Below are 17,382 nucleotides of genomic sequence, written 5' to 3'. Positions count from 1 at the left end.
TTTTCCTTCCCATCCAGAAAATACGTTTCGTTATGCTTTTCACTGCCATTACTCCTTAATGTTTTCTTGGTGCATTATAGAAATTGAGTTCCCCAGAACCTCGGGCGTTTAGAATTTCAAACCTCAACACGCACTAGTGACTGGTGGGTTTGGCAGGAAAAGCTATAGATAAGTACGGCCTAAAATGCAGTTTTAGTAGGGGGGGGAAATCAGCGCCTTTGGAGAACTTGATGCTCCGGCACAAAACATCGAAGAGATAGGGAGCAGCCCAAAGCAAAACACACCCACTCCTTTCCCGATAAACAGGTAGAGTTGAGCAGTTGGCCTAACCGAATATAGAAAGTCTTAATTCTATTTTGCCTTTCACAACTGAGTTCTGGAGCCGTTCCAGTTCCTTCTTAGAGAAGGGTATTTCAGCCAAACAAATGAACAGAAGCCGCTTTCTAAGGGAGATTTGTCCTAGCACTTTGGGCCAGCTGAAGAATTCTATCCTTCTCCAATTACCCCAGAGAAAGGAACTCTTTAAAGAAATCCAGTCCGTGGCTGGGCAATGTTTCGGAAACCCTGGGCAGGCTGCAAATACCTACCAAGAATGGGCTTTTTCAGCTCCTGAGTTAAATTTGTTCCCTCCACCCTCGTTCCCCCCAAAATGTAGTTTATGGGGAGATAGGGAACAAGTCGTCCATACAAGAGAGGGAGAGAGGAAATATCATATGCTACAGAGAGGTATGTAATATTTGCATTGTAAATATGGTACGTGATGGGTTTCTTCAATGGGACGACAAACTTTGAGTCTTTATATTTGTGGAGGTTTGTGGGGGGGTTTCCCCCCCTCCTTTGCAAAATGTTGACATGTGGTTCAGTCATAACACTGAGCTGTAATGTGGTTTATGTGTTTTGGGACTTCAGGTGGTGGATGAACTCACCATGATGGCTTAGCTTGAAGTGGGAGTTGACAACTGTGGTTTCCACAAGCCCTGATTTAAACGAAAAAAGATCCTGGGGTAATTTAAAAGTGAATTCAGCTTTGGAACAGAGCTTCAGTGGATATGTTGATACATTGCTCAGTCTATAGAAGGTTTTGATGCTCAAGCCTTTATGTGTCTAACTTGGCCACATAAACTAAGTTCCATATTAGTGATGGTCAGCCTCTGGATCAGAGCTAGATGCTATCCTAACACTGTGAATAAATCCTTATTTCTGATTATAAGCCAAGATCACCACTAAGAGAGAACATCAATGAAGGTTTTAGAATAGAATAGAGCTGGAAGGGGCCTTGGAGATCTTCTAGTCCAACCCCCTGCTCAGACAAGTGACTGTCTAGCTTCTTCTTAAAAATCTTCAGTGATGGAGCGCCCATGACTTCTGAAGGCAAGGTGTTCCACTGGTTAATTGTCCTCACTGTCAGGAAGTTTCTCCTTAATTCTAGGTTGCTTCTCTCCTTGATCAGTTTCCAACCATTGTTTCTCGTCCTTCCCTCTGGTGCTTTGGAGAATAACATCACAATAATGTTTTACTGAGCTGGAAGCTCATACTAGACCAGACAGGTCTCCTGACATTCCACTCTCCAACCATTTCGTAGATCAAATCTCTGATCTTCATCTACATCTTCAAAAGCTTGGCCATTGGTGAGAGACTCTGGCTCTGGAACGGTAAACAGCACCCTGTTCTAGATCAAAACCTACTGTTGAATGGAGGCTGGAAATAATCCTTGGAAACAGATCTCCTTGGGCCCAAATCTCATCCTAATCAAAATCAGGATCCTATCACTGGACTGAGCATTCTTCTTTGGCCTTGCCATGTTTGCAAAGTCCTACATCTGAGCATTCCTTGTTAGGCTAAGCCTGTCTGGAAAAGGAAAGACTCTCCCCTCCGTGGCTTCTCTGGGGCCTGTTTGTGAAAGCACCCTGCAGAATCTCCAGGAGACTGAAGGAAAGCAGATCCTTGGATTCGACCCAAACTCAAGGCATCAAAGGGCCCAGAGTAGTTTTCCTCTAACAAGTCAACCTTGGTGTGTTTTGAAGGGAAACAAGGCAGCCTTTTGCTTCTCTCCATTTCCTTCTCTCTTCACATTGAGGCCCTGATGCAACATGTGCACACTTTGAGTTGCAAAGAGACGAGAAATCATTCTTGGGGGTGGGAAGAAAAGAGATGATCCTCTCGTAAAGGATGTGTGGGTCAAATGTATTCATGGTGCTTTTGAGGAACAGCCAGCACCAAGCCGGAAGCTGTGAACTCCCAGATTCTGGTGGGACTCCAGTTTTTGCAGCAAAGGCCTTTTTTACAACTCCACGACCTTTCCCCTCTCATGCAGAACTGTTCATCTTATCTCTTCCATGGATTTTCTGGCTTCTATCCTTCCTGTTAGAGGACCACAATTAGTGCCATAGTAGCAAATAATGGGATTCTGCTTTCTCCAACTGTGCAAGGGGGGCATGTGGGTGTTCCATTTTTTTTTTTTTTTTTTTTAGGATCCTGGGGAGCCATCCATGTTCTGTTCACAATCCAAAGCTTTCAATAAACAGGACCCAGAGAACAGGTCTTCTCCGATATGAATTGTCTTCTTATTTATCTTCATTGTTAGAATTGTGGGACTAGTTCCCATAGCATAACCACACTTTACAACAAAGCATAAGGAAAACAAGGAGAAGGAGAAGCATAAGGAGAAGTATTAGGAGTCTAACTCAGATTCTATCCATGTGTGTTAGCAAGACAAGCCAATCATTCCATAGTAGTTGTAAATGAAGCAGTTGAGGTTCTTCAAGGCAGACGTCATTCTTAACTATCTTCTTGTTATCATCCTCCCCATCCTTCTTGAAATCCATGCCTTTGCTGTCTTCCTGCTTTGTTCCTCTGAAATGGAGGGAGAGGAACTTTGATCTTCCTTTTAAAGAGCTGTAGTGCCACAACGCACTGTTTCTCATGGCCATCCCTTGTGAGCCTCGCTCCTGTCCTTGGAACGTGCTGGCATTCTTCTCTGAACAGCTTGAACCAAGGCTGCCCTTTCCTCCTAGCCTGCAAAGTCCGCCATGATCTTTTCTTCCAGAGACCATGGTGCACATTCCCCAGGAAGTGGGCAGTCGTAAAACCTCCCTGTCTTCATCAGAGGCTGGGCCGATCTCAGTGGAATCAAAGTGCCTCCGCTAATCTGTCAGCTCTGCTGTATGTCAAAGCACCTTCTTGCAGCCACACAGGACTCAAACTTATCATATCCGTTCACTCTGCAAAATAAAGTCTACATGTAATGGGGGAGGAGGAGGAGTGGAGGAGGAGGGGGAGGAGGAAGAGGAGGAGGCGGAGGAGAAGGGAAAAAGAGAAGGAGAAGGAGAAAGAGGAGAAGGAGAAGAATGACAAGGAGAAAGAGAAGGAGAAAGAGGAGGAGAAGGAGAAGGAGATTTCTCAGGATAGTTATTTGGATGCTAACATAATCAATGTGAGATGGAACATAAAGTCAATTCTTTTGTTTGCTCCCTTCTTCTCCTACCCCATATATTGTGTGTCTCCCACTCTACTTTAAACACTGGAGGCACCATGAGCAAAGCAAACATCTCCTGCCAGTAGTTTCAATTCTGTTCACCAGAGGGAGGCAGATCCTTGGAAATTAACCTGGCTGGTATTGTCTTTCAGAGCTACAAAGGTAAATAGAGATAATTCTGGTCTAAAGTTCTCCAGGATACCTTGCAAATGTCTCTATATCTTCTGAGAGGCCATTCAAGAGCAAGACTGGCTGAATAGCTTCATTTTGAGCAGCCACTCAAGTTCTTCAGTCTGTCTACTATTCGCCTTACAAACCAATTCTAGCAGCTTGTGCATCAGCTAAGAATTACAGGTTACAATTGCAGGATTTCAAAATAATGTTGGTTCTTTGTTCACAGTTGTAAAATTGTACATATCTTGAGGCAGAAGGCTTTAATATAGTCCATGGATGGGTGGATGGATGGATGAATGGTGTGCTATCAAGACATTTTTGACTCCTCGTGACCATGTAGATTTTCTCCATGACATTTTATTCCTAACATGTTCCATTGAGCTGAGATGATGCATTTATTTTCTCTCCCATTTTTCTCCAGAAGAGTTCCATAGCATTTAATCCTCCTTATAACAACAATCCTGTGGTGTAGGGCTAAGAGAGATGATTGGTCAAAGTCTCTCCTGAGGTGACTGTGACTGAAGTTGGATTTGAGTTGGGCTCACATGGTCCAAAAGTTACAAAATTGTGTCTCACTTACTTTGGCCACATCACGCAGGGGGATTCACTGGAGAAAGCAATTGTGTTAGGAAGAGTTAGTGGTAAAAGGAAGCCAGGCCATCAAAGAACACGGTGGCCAGACACCATCAAAGCTGACATCGGCCAGAGCATAGAACAACTCAATGAAGTAGCACAAGATTGGAAGATCTGGAGACACCTGGCCTATAGAATCACCAAAAGTTGGATATGCCTTAATTGGTGACATCATCATCATCATGTGGTCCAATTCCTGAACCATTACACCACACGGCCTCTACTTTTGAGTTAACATTTCTAGAAGTGGTGTGTATCTATAAGATTAGCTCTGTCCTTATTCCTGCTTGGAGCAGTCTCATCTGATACATTATCACTCATTAAAATTATCAGTGAATTCAAAAGCCCGGAGAACTAATCAAAGCATGCAACAGGAGGTTGACCAAGGCAGAACAGAATGGAACTATTACTTATGCAATTTGGAAATACATTAGAAAAGGACACAGCACAAATACTAAGCAAATACAAACTCGGTGGGTTGGATTGCAATGCATGTTGCATATACAAAGTTGTGGATTTACACACATATTTGCACGCCAAGACGATAGCGCCATCTAGTGAACAGCCTGCTACATCGACACTTGCTCGAAATGTTTCTAGAGACCAGTTAGAAATTTCCTTACTTCACAATTGAGGGTAGATTTTTCACTAACTGCACTTTCAAATTGTTACTGAAGTTGTCATTTCATTACTTAGTGCTTAAAGTTTGCAGTTTAATACTGAAATGCATTGCATCATGTAATACTATGTGCGGTTTGGTTTACTAATGATGACTTTTGCAAAAAAAAAATCCATGCGTTTGGACGAACATACAGCAAAATATATATTAAAAATAGTGCATGTGTTTTAAAAAAAAATATTCTCAACATTATCAAATGGAAGACCCTGATGTACTAGCAAGAAAGAGAGAGAGAGAGAGAGAGAGAAATACTTATAAAGACCTATACCATAACATAAATAATACACCATAACATGACATAACATTACCTAATGTAACATCATAACACACTTAACTAATATCTCTTTCCCTGAATAACCCAAAAAAAACCCAAACAAAACCAATATTTTCCACTTTTTTTTCTCAGTTAAATGTTTTTGTTACATTCTTAGGCAGCTGAATTGTTGGATTTCCCCAGCCCAATGCTGGGGGAAGAGGGGAGTTCATTTGTGTGAACTAAAGAATTTAACTGAATATTTAAGGAAGCTAAACAAAAAAAACAAAAAAACCCAGAAGATTTAAAACCGCACGGTCAGTACAATAGACTGATTTACAGGAAAAAGCTGTGTTTTTCTTTTCAATTGCCAATCTGCTTGTGCCCCAATCCTAAACACATCATTATGGTGGGATAGGATATAACTGAGATCAATGGAATTTAATTTCATGTAAATATTGAGAAACAAAACAGTTGATGTAATGTCAAAATCAACTTTGCTCTCGAGAGCGACAGCTAGCAAAGATTTCTACTCTCTAATTCTTCTTCTTTCTCTCCTCTTCCTCCTCCTCTCCTCCTCTTCCTCTCCTCCTCCCCCTCCTCCTCCCCCTCTCTTTAAATCAATTTGTAGGATTCCAAACATTCTCCTTCCTGAATTTTATGTGACACTGCACTACTTAAAACTATGAGTCATTTGCTAAACTTTCTTTGCAGATTAAATAAGTATGTGAACAGAAAATCAGATCTAATTTTTTTAGAAATTCCTGCCATGTTCTAATTTCAAAGCACATTTCTCAGAAAGAAGGAACAAACTTGGGGACCTTTTTTTGATTTGATGTTGTTGCTGTTGTTGGCTTTTGCAACGGGGGTGGAGGGTTGTTCCTTAGCATCTCAAAATACTAAAAAAAGATGCCCAATTTGTTACCCAGGTGATACATCTGCTCTCTTGCCTGCATTATTTTGTGTATTTATTGGAAAGGAAGATTGTTGTTCTCCAAATAACTTATCTTCAAAGTGGAAAGGGTGTCTTAGAATAGTTGAGGACATAGAAACCAAGACAATAAGGGGTTTTTTTTTCTAATTCTCCAGAAACCATCGTTCTTAATAACAATATAACAGAGTTGGAAGGGACTTTGGAGGCCTTCTAGTCCAACCCCCTGCTCAGGCAGGAGACCCTATACCATTTCAGACAAATGGTTGTCCAATCTCTTCTTTAATCTCCCCTGTGTTGGAGCACTCACAACTTCTGAAAGAAAGTTGTTCCACTGGTTGATTGTTCTCACTGTCAGGAAATTTCTCCTTAGTTCTAGGCTACTTCTTTCCTTGATTAGTTTCCATCCCTTGCTCCTTGTCCTGCCTTCAAGTGCTTTGGAGAAAAGGTTGACCCCCCTCTTCTTTGTGGCAACCCCTGAGATATTGGAACACTGCTATCATGTCCCCCCTAGTCATTTTTTAAAATAGAGTAAACATACTCAATTCCTGCAACTATTTTTGCAGAAGTATATGATCCAAGAAAAATAGGAAACTTTCCTAATTTACTCCTTTTGTACATTTCTGGGGGGATCATGTGTATTTTTGTACATTTTTTTTCTTTCTGTCACTCTTTCTCTACAACACACACACAAACACACATTTTAAAACTAGCAACCTGCAGCCCAAAATTCAAGCGCTTGAAAGAATAGCTAAAATTCATTTTGAGAATCAGATCAGAATCTCAACTGATCTTGTGATGGTCCAAATCCAATCCAACTTTAGACAACCAGTTCAGTGGCCAACACAACTAAAGCAAGGCAGAACTTTGAAAAGAAGCTACCAGCTCTTCAACATCCCATTTTTCCTTCGGCTGGTTGAGGCCCATCAAAGAAGACCAATGGAATCTGCCCAGAAGACTCTTCATAACCACAAACGTTTTCTTCCCAGGCGACACAAAATGTGCTGCGTTCAGCATCCGATGGTGCTCCTCATCCAGGTTCTTCGTTTGCCAATGTTTGAAAACACTGGAAAGGATGACTCACACTAGCTTCCACTAAAGGCTTTTGTTTGCTTTGGTGTAACTGCATAGGCAAAGAAACTATACATGTTAAAATAAATGTTGTCTAACCCATGTTTGCAAAGGTAACATGCCCCCATTTGTTATATTTACCAATTAATTGTTTTTGACTGAGTAACAAGACGTTACTACTGCTATTATGACACTTTGGGAGCTGAGCTTGTTCCAGCCATGAACTAATCCAAGGTTGTTGTTGTTTTCTCTCCCCCACACAAAACCATCTTTGGATTTCATTGTCCAAACAACTTGTTCTCCAAAAGTTGCTCTACTCAAGAACTGGCTGACCTTGAGAAGCCGTAATAAGACCCTGAAAGTCCTTTCATTGGCAGCTGTGGTGAAATTATTCAGAATGTGGACCCCATGATAAGATTGCAAAATGTGTTCCTTGGAACTTAGGTAAGAAATTCAGCTTTCCTATTTGGAACCATGTGCCTGAAAAAGTTGTGCAAAAACAGATCAGAATGTTGTGGGATTTCAAACTTTATCCTGATAGGCCCTTTGAATAAAGTGCACCAGGCATTAGTGTGGTTGGTTGATGTGGCAATACCTGGAGACAGTTGACTTCATGAAACACAACTGGAGACTGTAACGAAATGTCATGATTTACGAACTGAGGTTGAGGATTTTCAAGGAAAACGTTGACTGTCATACTGGTTGTACTGAAGCTCTTGGTGCAATACCAAAAGGACTCACCAAATATTTAGAAATTTTTAACTTACTGGACTTGATACCACTAATCTTGCAAAAGACCACCCCATTTGGAACAGGATACATTTTATTTATTTATTTATTTATGAGACTTATATACCGCTTACTCCACTACTCATTTTGTAGTGATATCTCCAAGATTCTTAGATCCTGGTTAGAATCCAGGTCATTGGAGTCAAAATCCAGTCTTTGTTATTGAAACTAAGCACAGATTGGCGTTTGGCCATCTTTAGGGTGTTATATGTAATTTTGTCACTTTCAATTGCTTTGTTATTCCCGTTCCCTTTTTTTATGTTAGTTGGTATTTTAAGGTATGATGTAGAAATTTAAGATACTCTTTTAATAAAGAGAGAAATGCTGTTCTAGAGAGAAAGTATAAAAGAAGAGTTTTAAAAGTTGATACTAGGACTTTGAATTGTGGACAGAAATGGACTCACAATCAAATTCTGTATAATTAATTGCTTCCACAGTTTCCAACCAGCCATCATGTATTGACTTGACTTTCCAAACCATTTTCAAAGCCAAGACTAGATCTTCTTCTTAGCATGGAGGACCTCTTGATGACTAGGTTATCCATTCAGTTGTGTCCGACTCTTGGCGATTCTACGAGCCAGGTAGAAGACATCTTGGATCCAAATAAAACCAGAGCGCCTCTATTCACCCCAGCCCAAATTATATGGAAAAGGTCACATTCAAAGTGACGTGTGGTGGGATGCCCAGGAAAAGCCAAAATGGAAACTTCTGTGGAGGAGAGAGGAGAGAGAGAAGGCTTAAGGAGAGCTGAGCTGGCCCAGTTCATCCAACTGCTTTAATGGCTTTCTTGTAAAGTATATTCTGAATCTCATATACTCTGTGTGTGTGTGTGTGTGGTTTCATTACATTTCCTTTCCAGGGAGGGAAGGCACAGACCTAAGGGTGGTACGCTAATTGCACAATCTCAGAATAATGCATACACAAACACACAAATAGCATTGGGTTTTCTCTTGCTCCTCTCCTTTCTCCTCCCTTGTGTCTTCTTTCCTCTTCTCTCTTCCAACCGTCAAAGATCTGGGGCAGGAACTCTAAAAATTGGGGGGGCAGGCATATGTTTTGTGGCCTAGGCCCCTTTTTATTTCTTTTAGGGAAGTTGGTCATATTCCAAGTTCCTCTCCCACAGATTGTTCCTGTTGTTGTCATTGCATCTGAGCTTTGCTTGTCATGTGGCTACCCACCAGGGTGTGTGTGTGTGGGTGAGACCTGATCTCAGTTCAGCTCATCCCACACTCTGCCAGCTCCAAGCAAAGTCATGGCTTCTTTGCCATCTCGTCCAGGGAGAGTGCTCTCTTCCTTCTGCTCTCATGATGATCAGAGACGTTCACCTACTAATTGTCCTTCAGGTTCATAGTGAGTCAATATAACGGCATCTGCTTTCAAGGTGGAAAGTTCTGGTGATTGAAGAAGCCTGTCTAGCTGGAACCAATCATAGTCCAAAATATTTTGGCAGTTCCAGATTAGAGAAGGGTGTTCTTGATTCTGGTTTCAATCCAGAATAGTCATCAGTCTCAAAAGTCCATCATCATAGAGTAACACTTGAATTCTCAAGCAGCTTCTAGAATTGGGTATGTCTAGTTTAATGAAGAGAAGGATGAGGGGGGACATGATAGCAGTGTTCCAGTGTCTCAGGGGGTGCCACAAAGAAGAGGGAGTCAAGCTATTCCCCCAAAGCATCTGAAGGCAGGACAAGAAGCAACAGAGGAAAACTAATCAGGGAGAGAAGCAACCTTGAACTAAGGAGAAATTTCCTGACAGTTAGAACAATTAACCAGTGGAACAACCTGCCTCCAAAAGCGGTGAATGCTCCAACACTGGAAGTTTTTAAGAAGAGACTGGACAGCCATTTGTCCAAAATGGTATAGGGTTTCCTGCCTGAGCAGGGGATTGGACTAGATGACCTCCAAGATCCCTTCCATCATCATCATCATCATCATCATCATTATTATTATTGTTGTTGTTGTTATTATTCCTAGAGTAGGTGATGGGAAACACCACTCCTAATATCCTAAGAGGCATAACTTATAAAATAGTAATAATCTATGGCTCAGTAAATAATTAACATAAAGAGATAATTATCTCTTTATAGTATAGTAAATGTAAATGTAAAAGTTTCCCTGTCCAGTGGTGTCTGTTTCTAAGGCACGGTGTTCATCTTCATTTCTTAGCCAAGAGAGTCAGCGTCGTCCAAAGACATTTCTGTGGTCATGTGGCCAGCATGTGGCTGGCGCCAAAGGCGCACTGAATGCTATTGCCTTCCCAGGGAAGTGGCACCTATTTATCTACTCTCATTTGCCTGCTTTTGAACTGCTAAATGGGCAGGAGCTGGAGCAGGGAACGGGAGCTCACCCCATAGTGCATTGGTCAGGTCTCAAATCTGAATTGTCAGCTCTCCAGCTGAGAAGCTCAGCATATTTAACAGTTGAATCATCATATCATAGTATAGTATGGTATGGCACGGCACGGCATGGCATGGCATAGTATAACTAGACAATCTGCGCAGTTAAACAACTACACTATCAAAGAAGCCCCCCCCCCCAAAAAAAAACGAACGAACAAGAGGGCTTAAATAACACATTACTCAATTTTGGAATTCTGGAAAATGATTCACACTAGAATGAAGCAAATTTAGAAGATGAATTCCCACTTCATCCTACAATATCTGTATTATACTTCACCAACTCAATATCTAAAATATCCCTTCAAGATCTACTGAATTAGCTTTACACACAGTGTACAGTTATCGCTACAAGGATACAGCAAATGCCCAGAATTGCTTTGGATTGTGGGATGGGCAGCGTATAACTTTAATCTTTTTTTTTTTAAATAAATAAATGTGCTTTTATTCTTTTATCATGTTCTTTGCTGTTTTTATTGATGTGGTTTTTTTTTTAAGTATTCAACTGAAAAAGAGGAGTAGGAGAAATATGACTTGTGATGTTCAGAATTCTGCATTATACAAGAATGGCACTTTTTATTCGATCAATTATAATGCAGAAACGGGTCTATCAAAAAGCGTCATTTTCCAGGACGGAGATTCTGAAATTGTGATTCCATGATACAAATAACTTACCCATGAGTATCAGAGAAAAAGAGAGTGTGTTTGTGTCGCTCTTTGTTACATTCTCTGACTAAGATACTTTCTTTCATAATATTCCCACAAACTGTCAGAAAGTATTTTAAGGCCTTCATTTCAAAGAGTGCATAACTTTTTTTTCAAAAAAAAAAAAAAAATAAGACCATCCTTCCTTTTTCTTCTTCTTCAGAATATGACACACAGCCCTGATCCTCAGGCTGATCATATTAATCACTTTCAGAACTAAACAATTCAGGTGATAATCGTGTTGGTCCCCCCCCAAAAAAGATTTGCTAATAATTTTGCAAGAAACATCCTTGATAAACCAACTATAAGAGTGCTATAGTGAATTCCTAAGCTCTTCTACTCCAAAATAGAGGCCCATCAACGTCCACAATATTCCTATCCACAAGAAAGCCTACAGAGATACCTTCTTGATTGGCCTCCTTCTATAAAAGTTTGCCTGTACAAGGACTCCTTGACTCACAACCACAAATGGGCCCAAAATTTCTGTTGCTAAGAGAGACAGTTGTTAAATCAGTTTTGCCCCCATTTTATGACCTCTATTGCCATTGTTGTTAAGTAAATCAGTGCCGTTGTTGAGTTAGCCACCCGGTTATTAGGTGAATTTGGCTTCCCCATTGACTTTGCTTGTCAGAAGGTCACAAAAGGGGATCCCATGACTGTGACCGTCATAAATAGGACCCAGTTGCCAAGTGTTTGAATTTTAATCACATGACCCCGAGGATGCTGCGACGGTCGTAAGTCTGAAAAACGGTGCTAAGGCCCTTGTTTTCAGTGCAATTGTAACTCTGAATGGCCATTAAGTGAATGGTTGAACTGTAGGTCAAGAACCACTTGTATCTCCCATCACTTGTATCTCCCATCACCAGCACGTCTGAAAGCAACCCTCCAACCCATCTGAGGACATGGGATGAGAGCAACCACCATCCTGGAGCTACGAGAAAACCAAGTTGCCAATCTAGGCAGTTTGTGCTGTCAAGCTGAGTTCCGCCTGGGGTGTCCCCACCTTAAAACAGTCACACTGTCATGCTTTCCTCTGCCAGTTCCTCCCTCTCTTTGCTTTAATGAGACCCATTTATTTCCCAGGGGGTTGATATGGGTAAGTTGTTCTCAATTCTGCATGTTTAAAAGAAAGAAAGAAAGAGAGAGAGAGAGAGAGAGAGAGAGAGAGAGAGAGAGAGAGAGAGAGAGAGAGAGAGAGAGAGAGAGAGAGACAGAGAGAGAGAAAGAGAGAGAGAGAGAGATCTGCAAAATATTTGTGGGTGTTATGTTGTGTTTACTTTTCAAAATCTCAGCTTTCTCACCTCTTGTATGCTCAAGTAGAGCTCAGACTCTGCAAAAGTAAGTAGGGTCACACCTGGAATACTGCATCCGCTTTGGGTCACCACATTACAAAAAAGATGCTGAGAGTTTGGGAAAAGTGCAGAGAAGAGCAGCTAAGATGATTAAGGGCCTGAAGACAAAAACATATGAAGAACGATTGCAGGAATTGGGTTTGGCTAATCTAGAGAACAGAAGGATGAGGGGTGACATGATAGCAATATTCCAGTATTTGAGGGGCTGCCACAAAAAAGAGAGGGACAACTTATTCTCCAAAGCACCAGAGGGCAGGACAAGAAACAACGGATGGAAACTCATCAAAGAGAGAAGCAATTTGGAATTAAGGAGAAACTTCCTGACAGTGAGGACAATTAACCAGTGGAACGTCTTGCCTCCAGAAGTTGTGGGTGCTCCAATACTGGAGGCTTTTAAGAAGAGATTGGACAGCAACTTGCCTGGAATGGTGTAGGGTCTCCCGGTTGAGCAGGGGGTTAGACTAGAAGACCTCCCAGGTCCCTTCCAGCTCTATTTTGAATTGAATTGAATTAAATTGAAAATATGCATGGCTTCTTGACTTCTAAAGGGATAGGCAACTGCAAAATAGTGCAGTATTATGAATGGAGAGTGTGGGAGACAGAGATTCCTAGTACAAAAAAGATAGTACCCCTTATTTTTCTTTATCAGATATTGGAAACCACCAAACTTTCAGATTTATAGATTTAAATGTTGGCTAGACCAAGCTCTTACTCTGAGCTTACAAATTTTTTTATATTTGCTTAATTAGATTTAAGTGTGTGTTCTAGTTTTTTCAGGACAGGGGAAATAGAAAGGGGATGGGGCAAAGAAAGAAAGAAAAAGTTCTAATAATTGATAGAATGAGCAGGGTCCTACCCAGAAATTTATATGCTGAAAAGGTAGACAGTGTGGTTGAAACATGGCCATCAACTGTCAAAATTTTTTCTTAGGCTAGTGTTTCTCAAACTTGGCAACATGAGGACCTGTGGACTTCAATTCCCAGAATTCCCCAGCCATGCATGAGAATTGAAGTCCACAAGTTGCCAAGACATTCAGTTAGGCCATAAGTGAAACTCTGGAAGTAGTTATTAAATTAAAACTTGGAATTATTTATATAACAAAAAGAGAAGCAACTGCACAGAGGTGTCAGCCTATCTGAAAATGGATTATCCCGATCCTCGAGGTGAAGAACAGCTGACACACTTGCAAAGAGTTTCCACTGGCTAGGGCATCTGTGTCCAGATGCTGAGTGTAGGAACTGGTTGGTTTCTTTACAAGCACTTTCAAGTTCTCCAATTTGTATTCTTTTTTCTGCTATGGCACCTGTGCTAGTTTCTGACCATATTTTAACCACAGAAACCTCGGTATTGGGGTTACAATGATTTTGTCTCAATATTCAATATCAAAAGTGGAGGAGAAATGGAAGGAGCTTCAGAACAGGCAAAGTATCCCTTCATCATGCCAGAAATCCTGTTAAGAGGGAAGCAACATAGGCACCAAATATACAACTCAGTGGGGTCCTTGGTGTTCTCTGAGCTTGGTTGTTTCCTTGAAGGCCACACTTGGAATACTGCATCCAATTTTGGTCACCATGTGTAAAAAAGATGTTGAGACTGTAGAAAGAGTACAGAGAAGAGCAACAAAGATGATCAGGGGACTGGAGGCTAAAATATATAAGGAACGGCTGCTGGAATTGGGTATGTCTAGTTTAATAAAGAGAAGGACTAGGTGTGACATGATAGCAGTGTTCCAATATATCAGAGGCTACTACAAAGAAGAGGGAGGTCAATTTATTCTCCAAAGCATCTGAAGGTAGGACAAGAAGCAACAGATGGAAACTAATCAAGGAGAGAAGCAACCTAGAACTAAGGGGAAATTTCCTGACAGTTAGAACAATTAATCCGTGGAACAGCTTGTCTTCAAAAGTTGTGGGTGCTCCATCACTGGAGGTTTTTAAGAAGAGATTGGACAACCATTTGTCTGAAATGGTATAGGATCTCCTGCTTGGACTAGAAAGCAAGCAAGGCCCCTTCTAACTCTGTTATTCTGTTATGTTTCATTACCCAGTGCTGGGTAATGTTACCTAACTGGGTAATGAAATATCTGCAAGAAAACCACCAAGCTCAGAGAACATCAAGGACCTTCAGTTCAACCCTGAGCTACAAATATTCTCTTCTGTTGGTACATACAACCCTGAGCTACAAATATTCTCTTCTGTTGTCCCAAACATGCGAAGTTTCACCCTTGGAACCCTAAGCTACTTCTTCTTCCTCTAAGCATCTTCTGCATACACTAGATCATGATGCCTATCAGTCTCAGGAAAGCAGATGGGAATTGTAATCCAACACATTTGGAGGGCACCACATTGAGGAGAAGAACCAGCCCAATATAGAGATTAAAGGCGCCAGGTCGAAAGCAGGAGTCGATGAGTTTTAGACTTTTCTTAGGCACCAAACCAATGGAATTTAGTTTAGTTCAGTGGTTCTCAACCTTTTCGTTACCACACACCCCCTTTAAATGCCTTCTGTGGCCATGGACCAGGGTCACAGACCACCAAGACTTAACTCAAGATTTAAATCATAACCTTGACAAATCTCCTGTGAGTATGAGAACCACTAGTGTAGTTCATGGAAGTATATAGTTATAGAGCAGACACTGGCAAATCTTTTGAGCTCAGAAGTTCTGGGCTGCAGTAAGCTTTGCCAAGCAGGTGTCCTCACTGAATTCAGCCTCAAGATGGTGATCTCCAGGGAGCTGGGATCAACTAGGAGACTTTGGCCCATCACCTTCACTCTGGAAAGAAAGCCATGACAGACCACTTCCCGAAAACATTGCCAAGAAAACCGTGAACACGTACGAGCCACCACCAGGAATCACAACTGATTTGAAGGGGGGGCACGCAAACACATTGAGGAAGGGGGATTTAGGTGGTGAGCATGTTGAGCACGATTTCTGAAACTTTCTCTTCCCTTTTTGCTGAAAATAATAAAAGTTACCAAGAACATCCCACCACTTGTAAATGGTTGATGCTTTTTTAGGTGTCCCTCAATAAGCAAGGATGGGATTTGGGAAGTGGCCACCAGGTCTGGAGCTTTCAACTTCACATTTTCACTTTTTAAAACAAATGCCAAATGACTCATGCATTAACCGCCGTTGCCCTCCAGCCCCATCACCTGGCTCCAACATTGGAAACCGCGCCCGTAAATATTATCAACCCAGAACAAAATTTCTGCTTTGAATTAATTGGACTTGGATTGTCATAAAGGCCACATCTGCATTTCAGGGCAGGCGGCCTTAAATAGGAAGGCATGTTTGCAAGAGATCCCATCCAAGGTGCAATTAAAAAAAAAAACCTAGAAATTCAAGGAGAAAAGGATAAATCCAGCAGGTTGCAGGCAAGAGGACAGAAAAGAAATTGAACAAGTCCAGCACAACATCTTGCAGAGACGCTCATCTTGATATCCTGCCAAGAATAAACTTTGACCATTTTCCAAGATTAGGATGTTGATGTTCTAATCTAAACAAACTGCAAATCACCCTGACTTGTTTCTCATCCAAGAACCAAATAAAGCTAAAGCTGGGGGAAAAAAGTGTCCATGGAAAACCAGTCCATCAAGGAGATCAGCTCCAAGCTTGGACTTTTCTGTGACATATAAATTTTTTTAGTAGCAAGATCGAAGTTACATAAACCTGCCTTTTGTAGCTGTTGTCCACTGAATGAATCACAATATGATCAACCATAAACAAAATGGGTCCCATAATGTGTTAAGAAAACCATCCCCATTGCAGCTTAGAAGAATTTTCTCCAATCCTAGGTCTAATCATGGTCTACATTTCAAATGTATGGACTTTCAAGTTTCTCAACAGTGATCCTAGGTTGGGAAAAGTTATCATGTGTGAACCCAGCCCAGGGGTAGGTAATTTTATTTTAGTGTGGAACCTTTATTATCTGTTGTTTTCTCGACCATGTTCTTCAGTTTTCTCAAAATACAGTTCCCAACTTGGCTATAAACTGCCCAAGTAGATGTAAAATGAGGAGATCAACCCTGACTGCTCTTTAGAAGGCCAGATCCTGAAGTTGAAACTCAAATACTTTGGCCACCTAATGAGAAGGAAGGACTCACTGGAGAAGAGCCTAATGCTGGGAAAGATTGAAGGCAATAGAAGAAGGGGACGACAGAGAAGGAGGTGGCTGGATGGAGTCACCGAAGCAGTAGGCATGAACTTCAATGGATTCCAGAAGATGGTAGAGGACAGGAAGGCCTGGAGGAACGTTGTCCATGGGGTCGCGATGGGTCGGACACAACTTCACAACTAACAACAACAAGATGTAAAATCTGATATATATAAAATCTGATATATAAAATCTGATATATATATATATATATATATATATATATATATATATATATATATATATATATATATATGTAGGTAGCTTGTTGTGATGATAATTCTGGGGGACAAAAGAGGGAAGCTTGCACGCGACATCACCTTGATGTGCTTTTGGAGGAACCTCAAAAAAGAAAAAGAGAAAAAGAAAAATGTTACTTACATTTTTGCTGTCCTATTTTGGAAAGTTACAAAATCTTCAATCTTCCTTTCTCCTGCATTGTTCTTGTGAATTGTGTCTACAATTTAAGAATTGGCAAGTTTTCTAATTATCCTAAACTTGTAATTATAGCTCTTTGCATCGTTTAAAAATAAAAATCAACTCTTGTGTAATTTCTGGTGTGTTTCACCACCAGAAAAGATAGCCAAAAGTGAATGAGAGATTAACTCTGTTTGCTTGAGCCATAAAAATATTCCTAATTTTGAAAAGGGGGTCATGTGATCCCAGGACACTGCAACCGTCATAAATATGAGTCAGTTGCCAAGTGTCCGAATTTTGATCATGGGGATGCTGCAACGGTTGTAAGTGTGAAAAATGGTCATAAGTCATTTT

The 17,382-nt window shown here is 41.0% G+C and overlaps 1 long non-coding RNA gene across 1 annotated transcript; it reads left to right on the top strand.

Moving 5' to 3' along the window:
- The first annotated feature begins 328 nt into the window (after positions 1 to 328).
- On the top strand, positions 329 to 8,816 carry LOC120313786. Its single transcript, XR_005558255.1, has 3 exons — positions 329 to 726; positions 7,525 to 7,660; positions 8,443 to 8,816. It is a non-coding gene; the product is annotated as an uncharacterized LOC120313786 (long non-coding RNA).
- Positions 8,817 to 17,382: the final 8,566 nt, after the last annotated feature.

The sequence above is a fragment of the Crotalus tigris genome, unplaced genomic scaffold (genome assembly GCF_016545835.1).
Source record: "Crotalus tigris isolate CLP2741 ecotype Arizona unplaced genomic scaffold, ASM1654583v1 scf7180000018783.1386937, whole genome shotgun sequence".
Lineage (NCBI taxonomy): Eukaryota > Metazoa > Chordata > Lepidosauria > Squamata > Viperidae > Crotalus > Crotalus tigris.
Note: the sequence above shows the minus strand (reverse complement) of the source record. Positions and strands in the feature narration are given on the sequence as shown.